General features: G+C 44.6%; 1 long non-coding RNA gene across 1 annotated transcript; it reads left to right on the top strand.

Moving 5' to 3' along the window:
- The first annotated feature begins 5,411 nt into the window (after positions 1–5,411).
- LOC123085096 (uncharacterized) lies at positions 5,412–6,693 on the top strand. Its single transcript, XR_006439584.1, has 2 exons — positions 5,412–5,669; positions 6,274–6,693. It is a non-coding gene; the product is annotated as an uncharacterized lncRNA (long non-coding RNA).
- The last annotated feature ends 12,998 nt before the right edge of the window (positions 6,694–19,691 follow it).

Here is a 19,691-nt window from a genome sequence, read left to right as displayed (position 1 = left end):
AACGGCTTGTTATCTAGTATTTGAGGCATTTAGAGTTGAACTTGCAACCTGAGCATATGCCTGGACTTATCTGTTGGAAATATGCCCTAGAGGCAATAATAAAAGGATTATTATTATATTTCCTTGTTCATGATAATTGTCTTTTATTCATGCTATAATTGTATTATCCGGAAATCGTAATACACGTGTGAATACATAGACCATAATACGTCCCTAGTAAGCCTCTAGTTGACTAGCTCGTTGGTCAACAGATAGCCATGGTTTCCTGACTATGGACATTAGATGTCATTGACAATGGGATCACATCATTAGGAGAATGACGTGATGGACAAGACCCAATCCTAAGCATAGCACAAGATCGTGTAGTTCGTTTTGCTAGAGCTTTTCCAATGTCAAGTATCTCTTCCTTAGACCATGAGATCGTGTAACTCCCGGATACCGTATGCTTTGGGTGTACCAAACGTCACAACGTAACTGGATGACTATAAAGGTGCACTACAGGTATCTCCGAAAGTGTCTGTTGGGTTGACACGGATCGAGACTGGGATTTGTCACTCCATATGACAGAGAGGTATCTCTGGGCCCACTCGGTAATGCATCATCATAATGAGCTCAAAGTGACCAAGTGTTTGGTCACGGGATCATGCATTACGGTACGAGTAAAGTGACTTGCCGGTAATGAGACTGAACGAGGTATTGGGATACCGACGATCGAGTCTCGGGCATGTAACGTACCGATTGACAAAGGGAATAGTATACAGGGTTGATTGAATACTCGACATCGTGGTTCATCCGATGACATCATCGAGGAGCATGTGGGAGACAACATGGGTATCCAGATCCCGCTGTTGGTTATTGACCGGAGAGCCGTCTCGGTCATGTATGCATGCCTCCCGAACCCGTAGGGTCTACACACTTAAGGTTCGGTGACGCTAGGGTTATAAGGAAGACTTGTATGTGATTACCGAATGTTGTTCGGAGTCCCGGATGAGATCCCGGACGTCACGAGGAGTTCCGGAAGGGTCCGGAGGTAAAGATTTATATATGAGAAGTTGTCATGCGGACACCGGAAAGTTTCGGGGGCATATCGGTATTGTACCGGGGCCACCGAAAGGGTTCCAGGGGTCCACCGGAGGGGCCACCCCTCTCGGAGGGCCCCATGGGCCGCATGGGGCAGGGAACCAGCCCCTGGAGGGCTGGGCGCCCGCCCCCTTGGGCCCATGCGCCTAGGGTTGGGGGGAACCCTAAGGGGGGCGCACCCCCTTTGCTTGGGGGGCAAGCCCCCTCCCCTCTATGATGTCTCTTACCCATTTACTGCTATCATTTTGGGGATACGCTCTAGAGACAGCTACGTTCACTTTAAATAGGGCACCGTCTAAATCCGTTGAGACGACACCGTATGAATTATGGTTTGGGAAGAAACCTAAGCTGTCGTTTCTAAAAGTTTGGGGATGCGATGCTTATGTCAAGAAACTTCAACCTGAAAAGCTCAAACCCAAGTCGGAAAAATGCGTCTTCATAGGATACCCTAAGGAAACCATTGGGTATACCTTCTACTTAAGATCCGAGGGCAAGATCTTCGTTGCCAAGAACGGATCCTTTCTGGAAAAAGAGTTTCTCTCGAAAGGAGTAAGTGGGAGGAAAGTAGAACTCGATGGAGTACTACCTCTTGAACCGGAAAGTAGTGCAGCTCAGGAAAACGTTCCTGTGGTGCCTACACCGACTGGAGAGGAAATTGATGATGATGATCAAGGTACTTCTGATCAAGTTGCTACTGAACTTCGTAGGTCCACAAGGACACGTTCCACACCAGAGTGGTATGGCAACCCTGTCCTAGAAATCATGTTGTCAGACAATGGTGAACCTTCGAACTATGAAGAAGCGATGGCGGGCCTAGATTCCAACAAATGGCTAGAAGCCATGAAATCCGAGATAGAATCCATGTATGAAAACAAAGTATGGACTTTGACTGACTTGCCCGATGATCGGCGAGCGATAGAAAACAAATGGATCTTTAAGAAGAAGACGGACGCGGATGGTAATGTCACCATCTATAAAGCTCGACTTGTCGCTAAGGGTTATCGGCAAGTTCAAGGGATTGACTACGATGAGACTTTCTCTCCCGTAGCGAAGCTTAAGTCCGTCCGAATCATGTTAGCAATTGCCGCATACTATGATTATGAGATATGGCAGATGGACGTCAAAACGGCATTCCTTAACGGGCATCTTAAGGAAGAACTGTATATGATGCAGCCGGAAGGTTTTGTCGATCCTACGAATGCTAACAAAGTATGCAAGCTCCAGCGATCCATTTATGGGCTGGTGCAAGCATCTCAGAGTTGGAACATTCGCTTTGATGAGATGATCAAAGCATTTGGGTTTATGCAGACTTATGGAGAAGCCTGCGTTTACAAGAAAGTGAGTGGGAGCTCTGTAGCATTTCTCATATTATATGTAGATGACATACTTTTGATGGGAAATAATATAGAATTCTTGGACAACATTAAGGCCTACTTGAATAAGTGTTTTTCAATGAAGGACCTTGGAGAAGCTGCTTACATATTAGGCATCAAGATCTATAGGGATAGATCGAGACGCCTCATAGGTCTTTCACAAAGCACATACCTTGATAAGATTTTGAAGAAGTTCAAAATGGATCAGTCCAAGAAAGGGTTCTTGCCTGTACTGCAAGGTGTGAGATTGAGCTCGGCTCAATGCCCGACCACGGCAAAAGATAAAGAAGAGATGAGCGTCATCCCCTATGCCTCAGCCATAGAATCTATTATGTATGCCATGCTGTGTACCAGACCTGATGTAAACCTTGCCGTAAGTTTGGTAGGAAGGTACCAAAGTAATCCCGGTAAGGAACACTGGACAGCGGTCAAGAATATCCTGAAGTACCTGAAAAGGACAAAGGACATGTTTCTCGTTTATGAAGGTGACGAAGAGCTCGTCGTAAAGGGTTACGTCGACGCTAGCTTCGACACAGATCTGGATGACTCTAAGTCACAAACCGGATACGTGTATATGTTGAATGGTGGAGCAGTAAGCTGGTGCAGCTGCAAGCAGAGCGTCGTGGTGGGACCTACATGTGAAGCGGAGTACATGGCAGCCTCGGAGGCAGCGCATGAAGCAATTTGGGTGAAGGAGTTCATCACCGACCTAGGAGTCATGCCCAATGCGTCGGGGCCGATCAAACTCTTCTGTGACAACACTGGAGCTATTGCCCTTGCCAAGGAGCCCAGGTTTCACAAGAAGACCAGGCACATCAAGCGTCGCTTCAACTCCATCCGTGAAAATGTTCAAGATGGAGACATAGATATTTGCAAAGTGCATACGGATCTGAATGTCGCAGATCCGTTGACTAAACCTCTCTCGCGAGCAAAACATGATCAACACCAGAACTCTATGGGTGTTCGATTCATCACAATGTAACTAGATTATTGACTCTAGTGCAAGTGGGAGACTGTTGGAAATATGCCCTAGAGGCAATAATAAAAGGATTATTATTATATTTCCTTGTTCATGATAATTGTCTTTTATTCATGCTATAATTGTATTATCCGGAAATCGTAATACACGTGTGAATACATAGACCACAATACGTCCCTAGTAAGCCTCTAGTTGACTAGCTCGTTGGTCAACAGATAGTCATGGTTTCCTGACTATGGACATTAGATGTCATTGACAACGGGATCACGTCATTAGGAGAATGACGTGATGGACAAGACCCAATCCTAAGCATAGCACAAGATCGTGTAGTTCGTTTTGCTAGAGATTTTCCAATGTCAAGTATCTCTTCCTTAGACTATGAGATCGTGTAACTCCCGGATACCGTAGGAGTGCTTTGGGTGTACCAAACGTCACAACGTAACTGGGTGACTATAAAGGTGCACTACAGGTATCTCCGAAAGTGTCTGTTGGGTTGACACGGATCGAGACTGGGATTTGTCACTCCTTATGACGGAGAGGTATCTCTGGGCCCACTCGGTAATGCATCATCATAATGAGCTCAAAGTGACCAAGTGTTTGGTCACAGGATCATGCATTACGGTACGACTAAAGTGACTTGCCGGTAACGAGACTGAATGAGGTATTGGGATACCGACGATCGAGTCTCGGGCATGTAACGTACCGATTGACAAAGGGAATAGTATACGGGGTTGATTGAATCCTCGACATCGTGGTTCATCCGATGAAATCATCGAGGAGCATGTGGGAGCCAACATGGGTATCCAGATCCCGCTGTTGGTTATTGACCGGAGAGCTGTCTCGGTCATGTCTGCATGCCTCCCGAACCCGTAGAGTCTACACACTTAAGGTTCGGTGACGCTAGGGTTATAAGGAAGACTTGTATGTGATTACCGAATGTTGTTCAGAGTGCCGGATGAGATCCCGGACGTCACGAGGAGTTCCGGAAGGGTCCGGAGGTAAAGATTTATATATGGGAAGTTGTCATGCGGACACCGAAAAGTTTGGGGGGCATATCGGTATTGTACCGGGGCCACCGGAAGGGTTCCAGGGGTCCACCGGGAGGGGCCACCCCTGTCGGAGGGCCCCATGGGCCGCATGGGGCAGGGAACCAGCCCCTGGAGGGCTGGGCGCCCCCCCCTTGGGCCCATGCGCCTAGGGTTGGGGGGAACCCTAAGGGGGGCGCACCCCCTTTGCTTGGGGGGCAAGCCCCCTCCCTGGCCGCCCCCCCCCCTCTAGATCTCATCTAGAGGGGGCCGGCCCCCTTTCCCCTTCCCCTATAAATAGAGGAGCGAGGGGAGGGCTGAACACCTGATCCAAGGCGCAGCCCCTCCCCTCCCCAACACCTCTCCTCCTCCGTTAGCGCTTGGCGAAGCCCTGTCGTAGTACTGCCTCTCCACCAACACCATGCCATCGTGCTGTTGCTGGAGCCTTCTTCCTCAACCCCTCCTTCCCCCTTGCTGGATCAAGAAGGAGGAGACGTCGTCCGTTCCGTACGTGTGTTGAACGCGGAGGTGCTGTTCGTTCAGCACTTGGTCATCGGTGATTTGGATCACGGCGAGTACGACTCCATCATCCCCGTTCCCTTGAACGCTTCCGCACGCGATCTACAAGTGGTATGTAGATGCAATCTCTCTCCCATGACTCGTTGCTTAGATGAACTCATAGATGGATTTTGGTGAAACCGTAGGAAAATTTTTAATTTTCTGCAACGTTCCTCAACATTATCTATTCCTCCACTCGGGGAGTCGAACTTGCAAATTCTCTCTTTCATAAAGCTATGGTATGCAATTTGCGTGCTCTAAAAAATACCCATAATTCATAAGTATGTGTACTTATGAAATATGTGAAGACCTGAAGGCCTCAAAATAATTTTACAATTTTATTGAGCGGTTCATAATAATTTTACATATTGTGAAATCCAAGCTACATGACCTTTTTGCTTATTTCTGTACCTACTACGAGGCTAAACCTTGTGAGCTGGGCTGCCAGCCCACGTAGCCGAAAATATGTTCCTTAGCTCAGCTCTCGTGGTTTCAGATCGAGATTCTCTTCCGAGAACTCCGCATCTACCGCCGCCGGAAGAGGGCAGCCGCGCCGGACGGCCTCTGCGCGCCACCGAGGGTCGGGGGATCACCACATCTGCATCGCCATGAGGAGCCGAGGGGATGGAGTCCCGCATGGCGGAGAAGGCAGCGGTGAGAATCAAAATGATCCCATCACATAGCCTTTTCCTGTTTGCCGTCCATTTCTTGTACTCTCCGTTGATGCAGTGGTTCGGTGGATGGCCATTTCTCTTTCTTTGCAAGAGCGTGCTAATAAGGTGTTAGAAATCCAACGGAATGAATAGTTGATTGTAATCAAAACAGGGTAGCTCTCATTGATGAACAGCGTAATCAAAGAAAGCAGGGATCAACCCTTATTAACAGTACAATTCTCTTAAGGGTTTGGGGCAGTTCTTGTTTTGACTAGCGTCGAATTATCCGCCGCATTCACATCGGGCCCCGGCTTGGATGGCATCAGGAACAATGCGTCGTCAGAACCCTGCGGGAAGGTTTATTGGAAGGGGAATGACACTTGACTGGGAGTAGTGATATATTTGGGGGACTCAGTCATATGAGGTGCAAATTCATGCTTTTGTGAGCTTTGGGCTAACTTTGTACTAGTTTGGGTCTCTTGGTACTGTTTGTTTTTACCCATTATTTTTGTTAACTGATGGATCCATATTTCTCTATGCACCAGCCAAAGGAGGAAGATAGGTTGTGCGCGTTGACGGATGATGTTTTACTGTCTATCTTGCAGAAAGTCGACATAAGCATGGGTGTAAGGACAAGTACGCTGTCAACACGGTGGAGGCTGCTGCCTGAGCTCAACATTGATGTCAGGCATTTCCTACCCGTTCCACGCCCAGATTCGGTTGTAGAAAATGTCAGTCAGGAAGCTATGGTAGCTCTAACCGAAGCAGCGTGTTTATTCGCCAAATCTCAGAAAGAATCCACAATCACAAGACTGTAGATTAAACTATACTTGGTCAGCACTTTTTTGAGCGACATTGGCTCACTATTAGGTGTGTGATTGATAGGGGTTTGCCGGAAGATTTGGACCTTGCCCTTCTCGATGAGTTGAGCCCTAGTGACTCTTCCGATCTGCACATGCTACAGATTGCAAACGACGTGTATGATTTTTTCAATGCCTACCCTAGTGTGTTTCGTTGCCTCCCCAGACTTTCTTTGCATGGTTTTTATTTTACCTCTTCCTAGCCATAGGTATAGCCTACACCATGTGGCGGATTTCCAGCACTTTCCACCGAGGTCACCGCCATCATCATAAACTCACTGAGAGATAGTGGCGATGGCGTCAGGAGAGACCAAATACATGGGGGCTCATGGTCCAAGACACCTATGGTCGGTGCGTCTCTCACATTCTATCTGCCCTAGCTATAGAGTTGGAGCCTGCGTTGGGCTGGGCCTCTTCTTACCACTGAGCTTGACTAGGCCAAAACTGGCTCGGCCCGGTCATTGCTTTGGGCCCAAATTTACATCTCGTCTCGACTAGTATTCATTTCGGGCCTGCTTGGTCGGGCTCGGGTGGAAAGGGCTACGAGCGAGCGAAAAAGCTGGTCGATCAGGGCCAGTTTGCTGATAGCTTTGTACTTCAGACCTTCCTTGGTCTTCGTCGCCATGTGTCGCCGGAAGCCAGTCGGCATGTGGTACTCGGAAAACCCTATTTGCCGCTCTCTGCGGCAAACAGTGCGGGTACCGCACAGGGTTATCGACCGAGCCGTCGTGCATGGGTCGGCCTGTTAAGCGTTCCAACTATGCCGGTTTTGGGAACCTTCTATGGATGTTTCTAGCCGGTTTTTTCCGGTTTGAGGAACCTTCTATAAGGTTCCTGGACCAATGTTTTATTTTACATCACTTTTTCATTTTTATTTCACATTTTCATTCCTTTTTCCTTTTTCCTTTTTCTCTTTTCTTTTGGAATTTTTTATGTTTCCAACGAATGTTTCAGAACTTTTATAAAAAGTTAAATTTTCATATTTTGTTCGTTTTTCAGGAAATGTTCCTGTTTTTGAATTTTTATTCAGAAATTTCATAAAAGTTTAGAAATTTAAAAATTGTTCCTCTTTTTAAATTTTGTTCACAAACCAAAAATTGTTCATGTTTCAAAATTTTCTTGCAAATTCATAAAGAGACCGTGTTTTTTAATTTTGATCACGAATTGGAAATGGTTAGCAATTTTAAAGAAAATGTCCTTATTTTTGAAAAAAAATCAAAAAATTCAAAAAATGTGCACATTTTCATTTTCGAGTTTCAAAATTGCTAGTTTCATTTTTTTGTTCACAAAATTGAAAAAATGTTTGGGCGGATCAAACCATGTCCGCAAATTTCAAAAATGTGCCCGTTTTCATTCTTTCAGGAATTTAAAAAAATTTAAGTTTCAAATTTTTGTTCACAAATTTCATAAAATGTTCCTGTTTTCCAAAATTTGTTTGCAAATTTAAAAAATGTGCATATTTTCATTTTTGCAGTAGTTTCAAAATTGTTCAATTTCAAATTTTTGTTCACAAATTTAAAAATATGTTCTTGTCTTCACATTTTTCAAAATACGTTCGCCTTTTCAAATTCTGTCTTGGAATTTCAAGAAATGTTCCGGTTTAAAAAAAGTCCCTGATTTGCAAAAATATTCCAGTTTTAAATTTTTATTTCGCAAGTTAGCAATTTGTTCGCATTTCGTAGATCCCTTCGTTTTTTTCAATAAAAAATGAATTTGAAATTCAAGATATAATTTGGATCTGCACTGCGGTTCGGTTCTTTAATTTTGGCGCTGCTGTAGTATCAGTAACTGACTGGTAACTCGACCAGTAGAACCACGTTAGTTGTTTTGTGAGGTTCTGGTTCGAATTCCCTTGACGATGCCAGTTTTTTATGCTACAGCGCATTGTTCACTCTATTTTCATGGGCCTGCCCAGTTGGACACCGCCTGTGCGAAACCGCGCCTGTTTGCCGCAGCGAGCGGCGAATAGGAGCTCCCGTGGTACTGGGCCAACATGTGCGGGCTAGGGATTCACGTATGGCTCGCTAGGGATTCACGTCTGGCTCGGGTTCAAGATATTTATGCGGATTCGCCAGAGGAAAATCCTATTTGGTGCCCGAGGGAATCGAACCGCGACCCGTTCATGTAAATCTTCTTCCCTTCTTTCTTTTATTTAGCTCTTCAGTTCATTTTGTTCCTTTATCCTTTTCTGTTCATTCTTTTTTGTTTTCTCTAATGCACGATTTTTTCTCACATTTCGTGAACCTCCAAATTATCAATAGTACCTTGAACCTAGGACATGCTTTCTAATTTTGTATGGTTGCAGATCAAAACCCACACATGACTCAATATCGAGAACTATGTGATAAGTTAGGACTAACATGAACATTAAGTAGGACAACCAGCATGCCTGGTTAACAGAAAACTACGACGACACACTACCATCACACTGAATATGTAAACTTGTGTGCATTATTTAGGTTCTCAACACCTGATAGCGAAAAGGAACACGGTGCCATTTGCCCAGTACTTTTCTTCTGTTATGTATATCCAATGTCTCATGCTCTTCCTGTTCATTTTCTCCTATCAAGCGTCTCTTTGCAAATGTATGAAAAATAGCAGCTTCCCATGTAGATGGGGTCTGGATTGATGACCCAACAAGAGCAGGCAACAACATTATGGAAGTACTGGTCAAGCTCGATATCAATCGACGACCACCTTCACTGATGGCAGCATGCTGTGAGAAGACATGATGCACTCTGGCTCACCAGATGTCGGCTCACTGCAGAAGTAGTTCTGCACACATCAAGACTTCAAACACAAGAATCAATGTCTTAAAAAATTAAAAGAAGAAGCAACACATATAGAAGTGTGAAAAAGCCATAAGCAGGGACAGAATTGTGCAATAGCTCTGATGGATGCACATAAGACAGTTACTACCAAAATAAAGTAGTCTATGTGGCAATTTGATTGTCGGAGAAGTTTACATATAATATACCCTTCATGTAAACAGAAAATTGAGAGGTTCATTTATATAGATACATAGCTCTGAAAGAGCACAATCAAATCACGAGAAAAACAAGCAATGGTCATTTTGACCATAAGCAAAATATCACACATTATTAAGAAAAACAATAAGCTCAGTGTGCAGGCAACATGATACTAATTTATAATGCACTTGTCATGCGCACAAACGGTGAGATTTGTAAATGAAGTAGTAATTATTGGTAATACATATACACTTGTCTTTCAGAAGCTGAAACCTACACGCATCTGCAATCATGCATCAAACCTGCCCGTACAAAATACATCTATATTTAATGAAGGTTGGAAAATTTCCTATTTGGTAGCCATCTACAATAATGAAGGAAAGAAAGGAGTCTGTATTTTTTTTGAACTCCCATGTATAGCCAATAACAGACTTACCGGAAGTAGTACATCCCAATGTAGCAAAAAAGTTGCTCGGGCTTGACTAATAAAAAGTAAAATAAGACAAGAATTTTAGATAAGTGAAATATTTAGATATTACTGTTGTACCATGATTATTAGAGCTGTGACGTGCTTGAACCATCTCATCATGTTTCTGTTCTGGAATTTGTTCTTTACAAAACATTCAACTACTTGCTCATCTTCACAATAATGGATCCACCTTTGTGTCGGATGTCCTAGAATGCATTCGATGCACCTTGTTGGAGGATGTCGTTGCAGTAAAGACTAAACATATTGCATCTTTCACAATCATAGTACAATGAGAGATGACAATTTATTAGCAAGGCCTCTCATTGGGAAAAAGCAATCAAAAGCGAGTGATGAATTTCATACCAAATGCACAAAAAATTACAAACCAATGCGCAGCACATAAATCATTGGCACAACGAGAACATGTATTAAATTATATTTGCATCCTTGAAAAATGGTCAGCAAAATGCATACCCCTATGCAGAACTCTGTAGTGAAACTTTGCCTGCTATACGGTGCCAATTGTGTTTTCGCACCAGCAGCTTGCAGTCTGACTATACAATATTTACTTCAACCACATGCTTCAGAGTTCCCTGGCAAAAAAGGCTCTAGAACACATATGCTTGCATCACAGAACTATAAAGCTATGAGAAGCATTGTAGTGGAGTAATAATTTCGAGCAAATTAATAGCCATCATAATTCTTTCATTTTTTCTAATGATATATCATCCATATAGTTTCTCTTACATTATACATAGTACGTGAGAACCCACAATTATTATTCAAGACTGTATGTGAGAACCCACAATTATTATTCAAGCCTTATATACAATATAAGAAAATGCTATGCGTGTAGCATGTTTGACTCTGTTAGAAGTGTATATCTGTTGAAGTTTGACATTAATTCAGAAAATATTGTGTACAAAACAAACATCCGTTCACAATTAAAATTGACCATATGTGTTGTATGGACTGTCTTTTTCTGGATGTAAAAAAGCCAACATGCTATACATGGGAGGCATAGTGGTTTCTAAGCTCGGCATAGTGGTTTGGACAGTCTAGAAGAGGAAATCACATTTGTGCATGCTGGGCATAGTGGTTTGTAAGCTCGGCAACAATCTCCTCACTACTGTTCTACACATTCAAAGGTTGCCAACTTGTTAATTTAAGTAGTTCGACAGTTCTGCAACGTGGACATCAAGAGCAACCTGAAGAATGTCGGCAACTTGCAGGCTGCCCCTATATGCTCGGTATATACATACCTTCATTGTTGCTCCGCCTCTCTTTGGGTCTTTATGGAGTCTTGGTGTTGATTGCTAATGCATGCTGCAAGCAGCTGGCATACCACCATGGCATGAGCACCAACCTGGTAAACTTCATGAAACACCAATCCATCTGCAGGAGGAAGATGCACATGAAGAAAGGATCCAACTATGGGAAAAGAGTAGATCACTAACCAAATTGAACGACGTCTACCTCATCGATCTTGTATGTCTCCAGGTTTGTGATCACAAGACCCAATCCGGGAATAAGGCCTGTAATTCCAAACAAACCAAGAAGATTTAAACAGTGAGAACCAAAAATTAGGCATCACAAAGACAAACCAAGGAGAACTCAACACTGAGACCCAGAATTAAGCATTAGGACACGAAGCATGCTTACGTCAATCTGTTGATGCAGGTAGCGCGGAAGCTTCGCCGGCATGGTGGGCATGTGCAAGGGATGGCAACGAAGATACAGGCGGGGAGGCGGGGATGGTCGGCGCTGAGGCCGGGCTTCTCTGTCACGTACTCCACCTCCACCTGCAGCTGCAATAAACCATGGCGTTTGGCGGCTCGAGTGGATTACGAGCGGTGGAACCGGAGCTCGCCTGGGGGCGGGGGTCGGGTTCGGGGTGGGCGCTCTCCTCGGAGCCCTCGCCAGCTCCCGTGGCACTGCTCTTCCTGTCCCTGTGGCGGTGGCGGGGCAGGGGTGGCTGCGCCCGGTGTCCCGCGGCTCGGCTCGCCGCGTCCGCCATCGTCTGCTAGAGGAGCGAAGGGTCGGAGAGAGGTGGGGCCGACGGGACGTGCGACGGCGCGGGTGGGGGGGGGGAGCATGGGCGTGATGGGTGGGAGGAGGTCGATCGTGGCTATTTCTTTTTCTATCGTGGCTTTTATCGCGCCGGGAGAGAGGGAATCGTAGGAGGATGGGGTGGAGGGGAGCGAGGCGATCGTCAAGGTCGAACCATCACGACGACGACGGCACATTCCCCTTTAATAGTAGAGATTGGAATATTTGGGTTGAAGCATGCCCCCTTATCTGAATACTCCTATGTTTGAATGGATGTCTAATTGCCATTCAAACATATAATTGATGCTTACAAGCAGGATCATGACCGTTGCTTAATTTATTAAATGACTCGTAAACTTTATATCTCACAATTTGATGATTCTTGCTTAGTGAAATTTCAGTTAAATGTAGTTGATGACTTCCTTGTTGCCATTACATGTCACCATGTTCAGGATGGTACGTACTAAATACGCCATCTAGACAAGTTGTAAAAAGAAATCCTTTCGGTCCTTTTTCTTTATGTATTAGAAACTGTTGCAAAGTTAGATATGTGAAGTGCTTGAAGATTCATCCTCATCCATATTTGTCTAGCTAATGATTCTTTGCACTTATATGGATCTGTCCTCATGGTGGTTAACTCGGTTTTTTATGCCATTCTTTAGTGCAGGTCGCTGGTATATATCGTTTTGTCAAGTGAATACATAGAGAAATCGGAGGTTCCTATTTCATAACGGTAACAATAAAATGCAAAGTGATGTAGTAATGATGTTTGTAAATCCTTAGTGAGCAATCTATGTAAATGTGTATTGTTGGGTCATCTGAACAGTCGCGCGAATGTAACAAGCTTCGGTTGCTACGTGAATATTGTATTTGATTTATGGCCCTGACTGAATATTAAGCTTGAAAAATAGATAAGAAAAATATCTTACTGTAATTTTCACCTGATGTGGGTATAAATGAAATGCATGTGCCGGTAATTGTATACCTTCGCAATGGAAACACCTCATAGGTTTGCCTGCGCTTATTTATTTAGGCGTTCATATAAACCATTGCAAGAACGGTGAAAATGTGCAAGATATCTTGATAGGTGATATTGTGTGAAGAGTTGCCAACTTGCACAAATGATGTAAGTCACCCCGGAAGCATTAGGACTACCATTTATAGCTGAAGCAATAATCGATGTTGCTTCATATCGAAATTACCACGCATGTCATGAAAATCTGACATCAGTGGTGCTTCAGTTCTTTAGGCTAGGTGTTACGTGGGTGTGTGTGTGTTTTGTTGTGCGAGAAAGGTTAATTAGGATTTATCTTTATCCTCTATAGAGTTTGTTCTATAGCTCGAATTGAGGATCAATCCTAGTAAAAATCTATCTCTATAACTCCATGATCTATATAACTGACATATGTCCCTGCCCATAGGCATACGCTTCTACACATAGTATTTTACAGGCCACACCACCTGCACTATGATAAATCCCCGCCGGTACCAACCACCAAGCACCAACTCCATGCTTCAGTCACACAAAGGACGGTACCGGAGAGATATTGAAACCACACCGGCCTGCACCATGCCAGTCCGCCACTAGAGGCCCTCTACCAGCAACTTCCCACAAAGTGCTCCAATTATCAAGTCTCCGAAACAATAATTTTAAGAAAATAACGACATCCTTGTGGGCTATATGAAACATAAAAGAAGGTACAAGTTAGGCAGAAAACTTTATTCAAATTGTTCCTCAATGAATGGAGCTAGATCGATAAATATGTAGAGTAGAAGATATAATATGTTGTCCATGAAGTGTTGGAAACGTAGCACAAAGGTGACTAGCATGTGGAGAGATCAACTACTACAAATAAATGTTGCCAAGATATGTGTGCACCGCGTACTCAGAGGAAATGCTTAGCTTAGTACCTCGTTCTTCCAAAAAATTCCATCTTCTGATAGGCATGGGATACATCAGGAATGGTAATTTCTAGCACCATTTGGATGGAGTTTTAGCGTTCATATACTGACTGAATCAGAAAGACTTCCGAAGGAGCCATTTCATATAATTGCACCTAGGTACCTATCACGAAGGTGTCGTATTACATATCACTAGAGTGAGAAGACATCAAATTGGTACGGGAAGGTGCTGCAACCCTCTAGCTCACCCACACACCTTATCCAGAATATCGGTACACGCGTCATTTGCAATTCATGGGGGGTACTATCTGAGTGCATTAGACTTTTATAGTACCTAGTGTACTAGCTAGGGATGTAATGCTAGGTAGTTGCCTCGCGGAGGGCAGTGCTATCAGAGTAGTAGATCGAACACTACGGATGATGCCCCAAGAAGATTTGAGGTAATGGCACCGGAGATCGATAAACTACCGACTCGCGTGAAAAAAGGAACCCGTAGCAAATCATACATGACCACCTAGCACAGGAGATTTTACAGTCACAACCCTGACATGTCTGATATTGATGCATAGGCATCTCGGGTCCAGCTGTTAGTACATAGATGAAAAAAATGACTAAACAAAGTGTAATAATTGCAATGCGCGCTATAACACGTTGGTTAATTCGGGGGTAATTGTACAGGCGTTTTCTAAAACGTCTTGTTATCTGTTGTTATGGAGGTGTTCTTGTGAATTGCCCTAAAACATTGCAGCATTTAAGGCATTCTTATTAGTCCAACTTTGAACCTGAACATGACTGGACTTATCTATTCTTCCGTGCGGGAAGTGGAACTTGCAACCTAACCATGGCTGTCCTCTCCGACTAACCACTACAAGGTGAGCACGCCTCCCCATTTTTTCCCCTTTTTTTTGGTTGCATGTATGTGTTTTGGTATCTAATGCCTTAGACCTTCTTAGAACCTAGTGTACTATGGATTCAGTGCTAGACAGTTGCCTCACGGAGGGCGACACCGTCAGAGTTGCAAACCGAATATTGTAGATGCTGCCGGCCCGATTGATGTGACACAACAAAGAGCAGTAGTACTGGAGGTCGATAAACCCGATGCTCGCGTGAAAAAAAAAACCCGTAGCCAATCATACGCAGTGTTCTAAATAGCGGGCTATGTTAAATAGCGGCGGACATCCAAATCTGCTATAGCGGGCTATTTGTATATGAGACCATTTAGCGGCACTCTGCTGAAAAAGCTATAGAGGGCTATAGCGGTGCTATAGCCGTCTATTTAAAACTATGATCATACGCGACCACCTAGCTAGCAGTAGAGATCAGAGACACCCCCAACACATGTGATATTGATGCATAGGCCGCTCGGGTCGAGCCGAATAAAGATTAAAGAGAAAGCAAATATTGAAACACGTTGGTTTATTGGAGGCCTAATTGTACATGCATTTTCTAAAACGGCTTGTTATCTAGTATTTGAGGCATTTAGAGTTGAACTTGCAACCTGAGCATATGCCTGGACTTATCTGTTGGAAATATGCCCTAGAGGCAATAATAAAAGGATTATTATTATATTTCCTTGTTCATGATAATTGTCTTTTATTCATGCTATAATTGTATTATCCGGAAATCGTAATACACGTGTGAATACATAGACCATAATACGTCCCTAGTAAGCCTCTAGTTGACTAGCTCGTTGGTCAACAGATAGCCATGGTTTCCTGACTATGGACATTAGATGTCATTGACAATGGGATCACATCATTAGGAGAATGACGTGATGGACAAGACCCAATCCTAAGCATAGCACAAGATCGTGTAGTTCGTTTTGCTAGAGCTTTTCCAATGTCAAGTATCTCTTCCTTAGACCATGAGATCGTGTAACTCCTGGATACCGTAGGAGTGCTTTGGGTGTACCAAACGTCACAACGTAACTGGATGACTATAAAGGTGCACTACAGGTATCTCCGAAAGTGTCTGTTGGGTTGACACGGATCGAGACTGGGATTTGTCACTCCATATGACAGAGAGGTATCTCTGGGCCCACTCGGTAATGCATCATCATAATGAGCTCAAAGTGACCAAGTGTTTGGTCACGGGATCATGCATTACGGTACGAGTAAAGTGACTTGCCGGTAATGAGACTGAACGAGGTATTGGGATACCGACGATCGAGTCTCGGGCATGTAACGTACCGATTGACAAAGGGAATAGTATACAGGGTTGATTGAATACTCGACATCGTGGTTCATCCGATGACATCATCGAGGAGCATGTGGGAGACAACATGGGTATCCAGATCCCGCTGTTGGTTATTGACCGGAGAGCCGTCTCGGTCATGTATGCATGCCTCCCGAACCCGTAGGGTCTACACACTTCAGGTTCGGTGACGCTAGGGTTATAAGGAAGACTTGTATGTGATTACCGAATGTTGTTCGGAGTCCCGGATGAGATCCTGGACGTCACGAGGAGTTCCGGAAGGGTCCGGAGGTAAAGATTTATATATGAGAAGTTGTCATGCGGACACCGGAAAGTTTCGGGGGCATATCGGTATTGTACCGGGGCCACCGAAAGGGTTCCAGGGGTCCACCGGAGGGGCCACCCCTCTCGGAGGGCCCCATGGGCCGCATGGGGCAGGGAACCAGCCCCTGGAGGGCTGGGCGCCCGCCCCCTTGGGCCCATGCGCCTAGGGTTGGGGGGAACCCTAAGGGGGGCGCACCCCCTTTGCTTGGGGGGCAAGCCCCCTCCCCTCTATGATGTCTCTTACCCATTTACTGCTATCATTTTGGGGATACGCTCTAGAGACAGCTACGTTCACTTTAAATAGGGCACCGTCTAAATCCGTTGAGACGACACCGTATGAATTATGGTTTGGGAAGAAACCTAAGCTGTCATTTCTAAAAGTTTGGGGATGCGATGCTTATGTCAAGAAACTTCAACCTGAAAAGCTCAAACCCAAGTCGGAAAAATGCGTCTTCATAGGATACCCTAAGGAAACCATTGGGTATACCTTCTACTTAAGATCCGAGGGCAAGATCTTCGTTGCCAAGAACGGATCCTTTCTGGAAAAAGAGTTTCTCTCGAAAGGAGTAAGTGGGAGGAAAGTAGAACTCGATGGAGTACTACCTCTTGAACCGGAAAGTAGTGCAGCTCAGGAAAACGTTCCTGTGGTGCCTACACCGACTGGAGAGGAAATTAATGATGATGATCAAGGTACTTCTGATCAAGTTGCTACTGAACTTCGTAGGTCCACAAGGACACGTTCCACACCAGAGTGGTATGGCAACCCTGTCCTAGAAATCATGTTGTTAGACAATGGTGAACCTTCAAACTATGAAGAAGCGATGGCGGGCCTAGATTCCAACAAATGGCTAGAAGCCATGAAATCCGAGATAGAATCCATGTATGAAAACAAAGTATGGACTTTGACTGACTTGCCCGATGATCGGCGAGCGATAGAAAACAAATGGATCTTTAAGAAGAAGACGGACGCGGATGGTAATGTCACCATCTATAAAGCTCGACTTGTCGCTAAGGGTTATCGGCAAGTTCAAGGGATTGACTACGATGAGACTTTCTCTCCCGTAGCGAAGCTTAAGTCCGTCCGAATCATGTTAGCAATTGCCGCATACTATGATTATGAGATATGGCAGATGGACGTCAAAACGGCATTCCTTAACGGGCATCTTAAGGAAGAACTGTATATGATGCAGCCGGAAGGTTTTGTCGATCCTACGAATGCTAACAAAGTATGCAAGCTCCAGCGATCCATTTATGGGCTGGTGCAAGCATCTCAGAGTTGGAACATTCGCTTTGATGAGATGATCAAAGCGTTTGGGTTTATGCAGACTTATGGAGAAGCCTGCGTTTACAAGAAAGTGAGTGGGAGCTCTGTAGCATTTCTCATATTATATGTAGATGACATACTTTTGATGGGAAATAATATAGAATTCTTGGACAACATTAAGGCCTACTTGAATAAGTGTTTTTCAATGAAGGACCTTGGAGAAGCTGCTTACATATTAGGCATCAAGATCTATAGGGATAGATCGAGACGCCTCATAGGTCTTTCACAAAGCACATACCTTGATAAGATTTTGAAGAAGTTCAAAATGGATCAGTCCAAGAAAGGGTTCTTGCCTGTACTGCAAGGTGTGAGATTGAGCTCGGCTCAATGCCCGACCACGGCAAAAGATAAAGAAGAGATGAGCGTCATCCCCTATGCCTCAGCCATAGAATCTATTATGTATGCCATGCTGTGTACCAGACCTGATGTAAACCTTGCCGTAAGTTTGGTAGGAAGGTACCAAAGTAATCCCGGTAAGGAACACTGGACAGCGGTCAAGAATATCCTGAAGTACCTGAAAAGGACAAAGGACATGTTTCTCGTTTATGAAGGTGACGAAGAGCTCGTCGTAAAGGGTTACGTCGACGCTAGCTTCGACACAGATCTGGATGACTCTAAGTCACAAACCGGATACGTGTATATGTTGAATGGTGGAGCAGTAAGCTGGTGCAGCTGCAAGCAGAGCGTCGTGGTGGGACCTACATGTGAAGCGGAGTACATGGCAGCCTCGGAGGCAGCGCATGAAGCAATTTGGGTGAAGGAGTTCATCACCGACCTAGGAGTCATGCCCAATGCGTCGGGGCCGATCAAACTCTTCTGTGACAACACTGGAGCTATTGCCCTTGCCAAGGAGCCCAGGTTTCACAAGAAGACCAGGCACATCAAGCGTCGCTTCAACTCCATCCGTGAAAATGTTCAAGATGGAGACATAGATATTTGCAAAGTGCATACGGATCTGAATGTCGCAGATCCGTTGACTAAACCTCTCTCGCGAGCAAAACATGATCAACACCAGAACTCTATGGGTGTTCGATTCATCACAATGTAACTAGATTATTGACTCTAGTGCAAGTGGGAGACTGTTGGAAATATGCCCTAGAGGCAATAATAAAAGGATTATTATTATATTTCCTTGTTCATGATAATTGTCTTTTATTCATGCTATAATTGTATTATCCGGAAATCGTAATACACGTGTGAATACATAGACCACAATACGTCCCTAGTAAGCCTCTAGTTGACTAGCTCGTTGGTCAACAGATAGTCATGGTTTCCTGACTATGGACATTAGATGTCATTGACAACGGGATCACGTCATTAGGAGAATGACGTGATGGACAAGACCCAATCCTAAGCATAGCACAAGATCGTGTAGTTCGTTTTGCTAGAGATTTTCCAATGTCAAGTATCTCTTCCTTAGACTATGAGATCGTGTAACTCCCGGATACCGTAGGAGTGCTTTGGGTGTACCAAACATCACAATGTAACTGGGTGACTATAAAGGTGCACTACAGGTATCTCCGAAAGTGTCTGTTGGGTTGACACGGATCGAGACTGGGATTTGTCACTCCTTATGACGGAGAGGTATCTCTGGGCCCACTCGGTAATGCATCATCATAATGAGCTCAAAGTGACCAAGTGTTTGGTCACAGGATCATGCATTACGGTACGACTAAAGTGACTTGCCGGTAACGAGACTGAATGAGGTATTGGGATACCGACGATCGAGTCTCGGGCATGTAACGTACCGATTGACAAAGGGAATAGTATACGGGGTTGATTGAATCCTCGACATCGTGGTTCATCCGATGAAATCATCGAGGAGCATGTGGGAGCCAACATGGGTATCCAGATCCCGCTGTTGGTTATTGACCGGAGAGCTGTCTCGGTCATGTCTGCATGCCTCCCGAACCCGTAGAGTCTACACACTTAA

This window comes from Triticum aestivum, chromosome 1B (assembly GCF_018294505.1).
Source record: "Triticum aestivum cultivar Chinese Spring chromosome 1B, IWGSC CS RefSeq v2.1, whole genome shotgun sequence".
In the NCBI taxonomy this organism is placed as follows: Eukaryota; Viridiplantae; Streptophyta; class Magnoliopsida; order Poales; family Poaceae; genus Triticum; species Triticum aestivum.
The sequence above is the reverse complement of the archived record's forward strand: the minus strand, read 5'-3'. Positions and strand labels throughout refer to the sequence as shown.